Below are 7,668 nucleotides of genomic sequence, written 5' to 3'. Positions count from 1 at the left end.
CTTGAATCGTGTTGCTTTTGTGAAAAGGGGTGGATGATGTTTTTGAATAAAATAAAAGAGGGAGATGTGTTATGGTGTAGCTTTTATGAGGCATACATAAATGCAATTAAGATGTAGATGCAAGATATAGAAATATAAGCAAGTTAAATGTTGTGTCCAATAACAATGGAAAGCAAGTATTGCCATGGAAAGAATACAGCCCTGTCTATTCAATGTTGCCTGGAATGGAGGTGTGTCGTACTATAAGGGAACATTCCATTTTGCTATGATGCTGCTGTTTACTTTTGTTGGCATTCTAAGTTAACCCGTTGCTGCTTTCCTGTGTGCCTGGTTGTAGTGTTATGCAGCTGGAGGTCCTTTTATTATAAATATAACTTAAATAAAGAGTTATCTTAATCTACGGTTGTCTGGATGTCCATACTTAACAAAAAAACGCTGGAAGGCTGGTGTCCTGATCGGCTCCTCTACATCAGCCTTAAACTGGTATCTTCTAACCAGGACTTTTTGGAATGATGTATTCATGTTTATAATGATATATTGATGTCCACAATAAGTTGCAATTGGTTTTTCTTGCGTCAATATACACATGATGGTGGCTTAACTTCACTGATTAGCCAGGGGCAGTCAGCAATTCAGCTGTATTTTGTTTTGCACATAGATTCCTCTTGGGACTAATATTGTTTCAAATTACATTGGATGTGCTTTTCCATTTCATGCTGAAACTGTTTTCATACTTACTGTTTGTGTTTCCTCACAATATTTTCTCTGTTGCTAGCTATTCCCCATATGATTATGTTCAATTGTACATTTAGATTTTTTCACAATCACTGTTTAATTGTTGAAACAATAGCAAGTTTCTCTATTTTATTTAGCTTTCGTATCACTTTTTGATTTATCGGCACTATATTAAGCCGGAATGTCTATTTCATGAATCTCAGACAATTTTCTTTTGCACTAAAAAAATAAAAAAAACGATTTTTCTTGTACACTCTATTTACTTTTTCTTTTCTATTTTTCTATTTTCGATTTTGGCATCATTGGGACCCTGAATACTCACAGGGCTTATGTAACAATATATATACAGGTACCATAGATCTGTAAAAATATGTGATTAAATCACCACTTAAGGAAACATCTAAATAGCATAAGTTGTGCTTACAAAGTTAACTAATTTCATACACGGGAACACCTTTTTGTGTACTCTGACTGGCAACAAGGCCTGGGTTATGAAAGAGAGAGAGAGAAGGAGAAAAAACCATCTTGCCTGGTGGTATGACCACATGGAAGCTGTGGTGGGCCTGGGACCCATTCACTGATGCCAAAATCAGAGTGCAGTGGAGAGGCCAAATCCCTGAGCTCCGCACGAGAGGTACATTAGCTGCCGAACTGAGCAAGTGGAATGGAAGCAAATGCTCCCAAAAAGGTAACGCAGTGGAGAGGGGCGAACTGTGTGAATCGAGGCTGGGAAGGCCACAATGGTTACTAGAACCAGATAACCCTGAATACAGGCAAAGCAAGCCTATCTGAGGGCCAGAGTGCTTTGGGGAGTCTGGTAAAACCAAAAGACAATCACGCTCATGGATGGATAAGCCACAAGGGTTACGGAAGCCTGGAAAACCCAACGGGCAGGAGGAGTACTGAGGCCTGCTAAAGCAAGCCTGATAGAGGACATGAGGACTTTGGAGAGTCACTGAAACAAGAAGCCTAGTGAACAGAACTGGGAAGAGAGAGAACCTGACGGGTTCAATTGTTTGGAAACAAGACAAGGACACCACAAGCACCAAGTGGGAAAGGGTGGAGTTGTGTGGCCTTCATTACAAGTTAGCCGGTCCGGATTTAACAGCGCCGGTAAACACGTACCGGCACCATTTACCGGACCGACTCATTCTGACCCGTGATGCTGGTAACACCATCCCCGCAAAGCGACCCCCACGGTGTCAACGCACCCTCTAGCTCCGTGGACGAAAACAGCGGGATGACTCGCCGGCTCACCCCCAATCACCGGCAATGTGCAACACTGGGTGCATTACGAGTAGCACGGACACAGAAACACCACCATGATCATGGCATAAACACCGTGAACGCTGTGCCGGTACCGCCGGCACCGCAGACATGGCGTTAAACAGTGGCAGATGAACTGCGAACTGCAACAAGCACCAGGTGTGCACAATTAGGCTAGCTGCAGATCATAGGCCACTGGGAGCCTACAAAAGGGCCACACCCACACCCAAGACACCTTCCATCACAACCATGCTGTCAGCCCCCCAGCAGCATTTGAGACAGGGAACCTGCAAGCAGCAGTGCAGATTGAGGCAGCACTGAGGCAGAGGAGGAGGAGGAGGTGTAGGTGCGGGTGCAGGAGGCAAATCAGGGACCCGGTGGCCATCCAAAACATCAAGGTGCAGCAAGTACCACCCCACAGGCAGCTAGCAATACCCTGCATCAGGGCCTCACCCTGGAACCTGACCCCAAGTCAAATCCACACATTATACCGGCTTGACAGGGCCTCAATCATATCTATCATCACCCTCATTGAAGAGGACATCAGCAGCCGCATCGGCATCCAGACTGCAATCACCCCCCTGCTCAAGGTAGTCTCTGTACTGCATTTTCTCGACATCAGGACCTATCAGCACACTGTTGGGGAGCTGCACAGGCTGTCACAACCCTGTTTTTGCAGGATACTGGTCCAGGTACTGGATGCGCTGCTGCGCTATGCGTCAGAGTACATTTCCCTACCCTGTACCCCTGCCCATGTCATTGCCACCAAAGTGGCCTTCCATGCCATTGCCGGCATGCCTAATTGCATAGGCGCATTAGATTGCACGCAGGTGGAGTTGACTGTCAGTCATGCAATTGAGGCGCTGTACCGCAATCGGAAGCAATTCCAATCACTGAGTGTCCAGATGGTTTGCGATGCCCAACAAGTGATCACCTATTGCTGTGCACATTTCCCGGGTTCCACACACGACTTGATGGTCTTAGGGAATTCAACATTGCCACACTACATGGAACTTTATGCGGGACAATGCACATGGCTGGTGGGTGAGTACAACTGCCAATTCCTGACCCCTGTGTATTGGGGGTGGGGGGAAATAGTCATGACCCACAGTGTCCCAGGCAGTTGGGTGAGCACAACTGCCAATGCCTGACCCCTGTTTATTGTGGGGGAATAGTCAAGGCCCACAGTGTCCCAGGCAGTTGGGCGAGCACAACTGCCAATGCCTGACCCCTGTGTATTGGGGAGGGGGAATAGACCAGCACCAGAATCCACACAGATCACCGCAGCAATCTGAAAATTGCCCCATGCCATGTGACGCTAAAACAAGCCCTGTTTATCTCCATGCACACACTAGCCATGGGGTGGCACTACATGCAAAATCAACCTAAGGGTGTGAGTCCATCCCCCGCCCAATGTACATTTGCTACTCCCATGCACACGATGGGCGCATCTCGCGCTGTGTGCAGTGGTCACATCTTTGCAGGGATCTCTGTCTGCCTGATGCAGATCTGCCCATCACATCACAATGCCGGAGTCACCCACCACATCTGACCACATGTACATTGCAATGATTGGAACATGTTCTTGCCTAACATCACTCCACGAATCTAAGCATCACAGACCCCAGCATGGAAATGTCATCCAAGTGTGCTCAATAGATGATTCACACATCGGATTACCAGAAAGGGGCATCAGTGGACTGCATCTGATTCAGACAGTAATGCCACAAACAGTGACAGGTGCCCTTGCTTTCACTCCCATGCAGGTGATGCCGGATATGCACTCACGCCATGGCTGATGACGTCCATATGACAGCCACGGAACAGGCATGAGGAGGCCTACAACCGGGCACACATACGCACAAGTGGCCTGATAGAGCGGACCTTTAGGACTGATGAAGGCCAGGTTCCGCTGCCTGAGCAGATCAGGTGGTGTATTGCAGTACAGCCCGGTGAAGAGAGGGAAAATCGTACTTGCATGTGCGATGCTGCACAATCTGTGCATACGCAGGAACATTCCACTGCCCCCGGACATTGAGGCAGCAGATGAGGAGGATGATGGTGATGGGATGGGTGCACTACCAGGTCGGGGCCATTGATGGACAACATGCACGTGCAGCACTCATACTCCATTTTTTCTGATACACTTCCTATGCACATACAGCACTTCATGTGGTAGCACTACAGTAAATGGTTTGTATACACACGAAATGAGATTGTCCACTCATCATTTGCATTTTCACACCAGTGTATTTTAGAATGAACAGGGGAAACAGGTATTGGAATGCAATGAAGAACATACGTGCCCCCCCCCCACCTCCCCAACGTACCCACCCACCAACCAGGCCCAAACTGACTAACCCCACTAAGGACCACCCCCACCTCCCCAAGGTACCCACCCACCAACCAGGCCCAAACTGACTAACCCCACTAAGGACCACCCCCACCTCCCCAACGTACCCACCCACCAACCCGGACCCCACCACAACTAGTGGGACAACAGTTCTGCAATGCACAGCCTATTTTCGGCCACGCTTGTGCCCATGATTGTCCCTTCCAGAGCCTCCTGCAAGCCCTGATGACCTCCTACGAGGGCTGCTGGTCACTGAACTCGAGGGTGTGCTGCTGGCAGAGGGCAAAGGAGGGTTTGATGGTGGCACACAGCCCATGAATGCCTGCTGGGCAACCAGCATTGTCTCAGCAATGTTGGACATAATGTTGTAGCCCTCCCTGACCCTCTGTGATATCACCATGTTTGTCGTGGCAAACCACCTGATTGCACATGAGAGGTGGCGCACAGAGGTGGCAGTGCTCTCCCATTGTAGACGGGCCTCCTCCTGTTGCAGCCTTGACTCCTGGAACTGTTGCTCGACAAGCTGAGTCAGACTTGCCTGGTGCTCCTCGATGTGCTGTAGACGGCGCAGAGTTCCTGGATGGAAGGTGTGGGGGAGTGCAATGGACTGTGAAGTCTCATGGGGCTGAATATGGCCACCTGTTCTGGTGTGGTGTTGCCTCTGTCATTCGCATTCTCGGGTGCGTCAGCGCCCTGTTCTGCAGGCGCACTTTCGACGCTGGCAGCGTCATTGTCGCAGTCTTGCCCACAGGCAGTAGTGGGTGCAATGGAAGGGGCTGCAGGTGTATTTGGCGTTGCCACATGCTGGACTGCAGGCGCAGCGGGATGGTGATGTCTGTGTCATCGTGAACCATCACCATTGCGGATGCTCGTCTCTCAGAGGTGCTGGCAGTGGCGTACTGGGATTGCCTTGTCGGACGGCCTTGTGCAGTCCCCATTGTCGCTGGCTGTTGTGCTGAGTCACTGTCGGTTGATGTGCCTGTCGGGGAATGTAGGGCATGCTGTTAGTCGTGTGACAGGATGTGAATGGCGCAGTCACATGCAACACACTCCTCATACTTGGTCCACTTGCATGTGCACACATTGATGGGTGATGCACTGAGGTGTGTAGATCACGGCTTGTCCTGGTGGTGTTGTCACATGGGGGTGTTGTGTGTGGTGAGGTCAATGGTGGATGTGTTGTGTGCCTCTAGGCCCTGGCTGGGGGAGGGGGGTCAATGGTGGATGTGCTGTGTGCCTCGAGGCCCTGGCTGGGGGATGGTCAATGGTGGATGTGTTGTGTGCCTCTAGGCCCTGGCTGTGGGGGGTCAATGGTGGATGTGTTGTGTGCCTCGAGGCCCTGGCTGGGGGGGTCAATGGTGGATGTGTTGTTTGCCTCGAGGCCCTGGCTGGGGGGGGGGCAATGGTGGATGTGTTGTGTGCCTCTAAGCCCTGGCTGGGGGGGGGGGGTCAATGGTGGATGTGTTGTGTGCCTCGAGGCCCTGGCGGGGGTGGGGGGGGTCAATGGTGGATGTGTTGTGTGCCTCTAGGCTCTGGCTGGGGGAGGGGGGTCAGTGGTGGATGTGTTGTGTGCCTCTAGGCCTGGCTGGGGGGGGGGGGGTCAATGGTGTATGTGGTGTGTGCATCTAAGCCCTGGCTGGTGGAGTGGGGGGGGTCAATGGTGGATGTGTTGTGTGCCTCTGGGGGGGTCACTGGTGGATCTGTTGTGTGCCTCTAGGCCCTGGCTGGGGTTGAGGGGGGTCTTCCATCATTCACACTCATGGCTTTGCACTCTGTGTACTTACCGGCCTTGCCATGTGTGCCAGCTCCGACCTCTGATTGACCATCTCCCTCAATCCCCTCTAGTTGCATGATGCTGCTGCATCTCTCCTCCTAGGTCTGGAGCTTCAGTGGGGAATGTGGTCCCCCTCATGTGCCAGTGCTGTGCTGCCTGTGTGCTGCCATCAGGTTACCGACACGCAGCCGCAGATCGTCCCAACCGCTTGTGGCAGTCCTTCACTGTGCGCACTGTGACACCAACTGCTGTGCACCTTTGTGCAGCGGCTGACCAGATCTCCAGCAGTGCCGCATTGTCCACAATGTGCTCCACAAGCACTGTCAGTTCTGCCTCGCTGAAGCAGGGTTTGTGCTGGCGGGTGGCTGAAATCCTTAATGACATCTCAATAGTCGTTTGTCAGCAGCCGCAGGAGCTGTAGGCCTTGTGGTTACTGAGGATTGCAGTGGATTGTGGTTTAAGTAATGGCTGCCGGTATGGATGTGTCGGAAACGGATCTACCACTACCATTGTACCCGGTGCATCTGTCTCCGTGGGTGTTTGCGTTACGGAGGTGACACTGTTTCCGCAATGGTCTGGTGCACGCGACCGACAAACCGTAATCACACCTTACCTCTGCATGCTTGCGGTCGCGGAAACGGTGTCACCGCCTTCATGGTACAACCGGATTCTGGACTGTCGAACTTGTAATGAGGGCTTGTCTTTCCTGAGGAAAAGGGAACCGTATGAAATATATAAAAAGACTGCGAACCCTGGTATACAGAACCCGCAGCGAGGCTCAGGACTGTGCTAGAAGAAATTGATGAACTTTGCCAAACTTTTAACTGTTAGGCCAGGCAGAAGACAATGATAGAAGTTATTGCTCCGGACTCCCTCTCTTTGTTAATTTTGCTTAAGTGGTAGGTCCAATTAGCTGAAAAGGATTTGGACTAAGGACTATTTTCTTTTGGACTTTGACAAGCACCATTAGTTTAAGTTTGTTATGCAGGGAACTTCCCTCCTAGCTGTAGGGCTAGACAGGCATTTTTATTTTATTTTAAATAAACACCCTTGAACATGTCAGTATTCAGTCCAACTCCTTCTTCTGGTTTGCCACAACTGCTAGCGAGATCTTGTGTGTTATTAGTAATAATGAGGTTCCTCAGCAAGCAGCAAGCTTATATTACCTCTATGTGTATAACCATATTTTTCTTCTTACGGGCAGGTCATTCTTCCCGGTGTTGAAGGTGTTACATTACATTTTATTATTTATATCACGCCAAGAAGCAGGTTCATAGGCATGGGGGGCACAGAACAGAAAAATAATAGGAGCATAAACAGTAGTACAGATCGTAAAAAGGACCCGGAAAGAAGACTTATTCAAACATATGGGTTTTCAGAGATTGTTTAAAATGAGCAAACGAAACAATGCCTCTTAGGTCGGCGTCAAGGTGTCCCAAACTCTTGTAGCTGCAGAGAAGCAAGCGCACTTGGTAACCAGAGAAAGCTTCATTCTCTGAACCATCAGAAGATTACTAGTATTGCAGCACAAATTCCTACG

Source organism: Ambystoma mexicanum, chromosome 12 (assembly GCF_040938575.1).
Source record: "Ambystoma mexicanum isolate Mex_15411 chromosome 12, UKY_AmexF1_1, whole genome shotgun sequence".
NCBI lineage: Eukaryota > Metazoa > Chordata > Amphibia > Caudata > Ambystomatidae > Ambystoma > Ambystoma mexicanum.
This window is presented reverse-complemented; position numbering follows the sequence as displayed.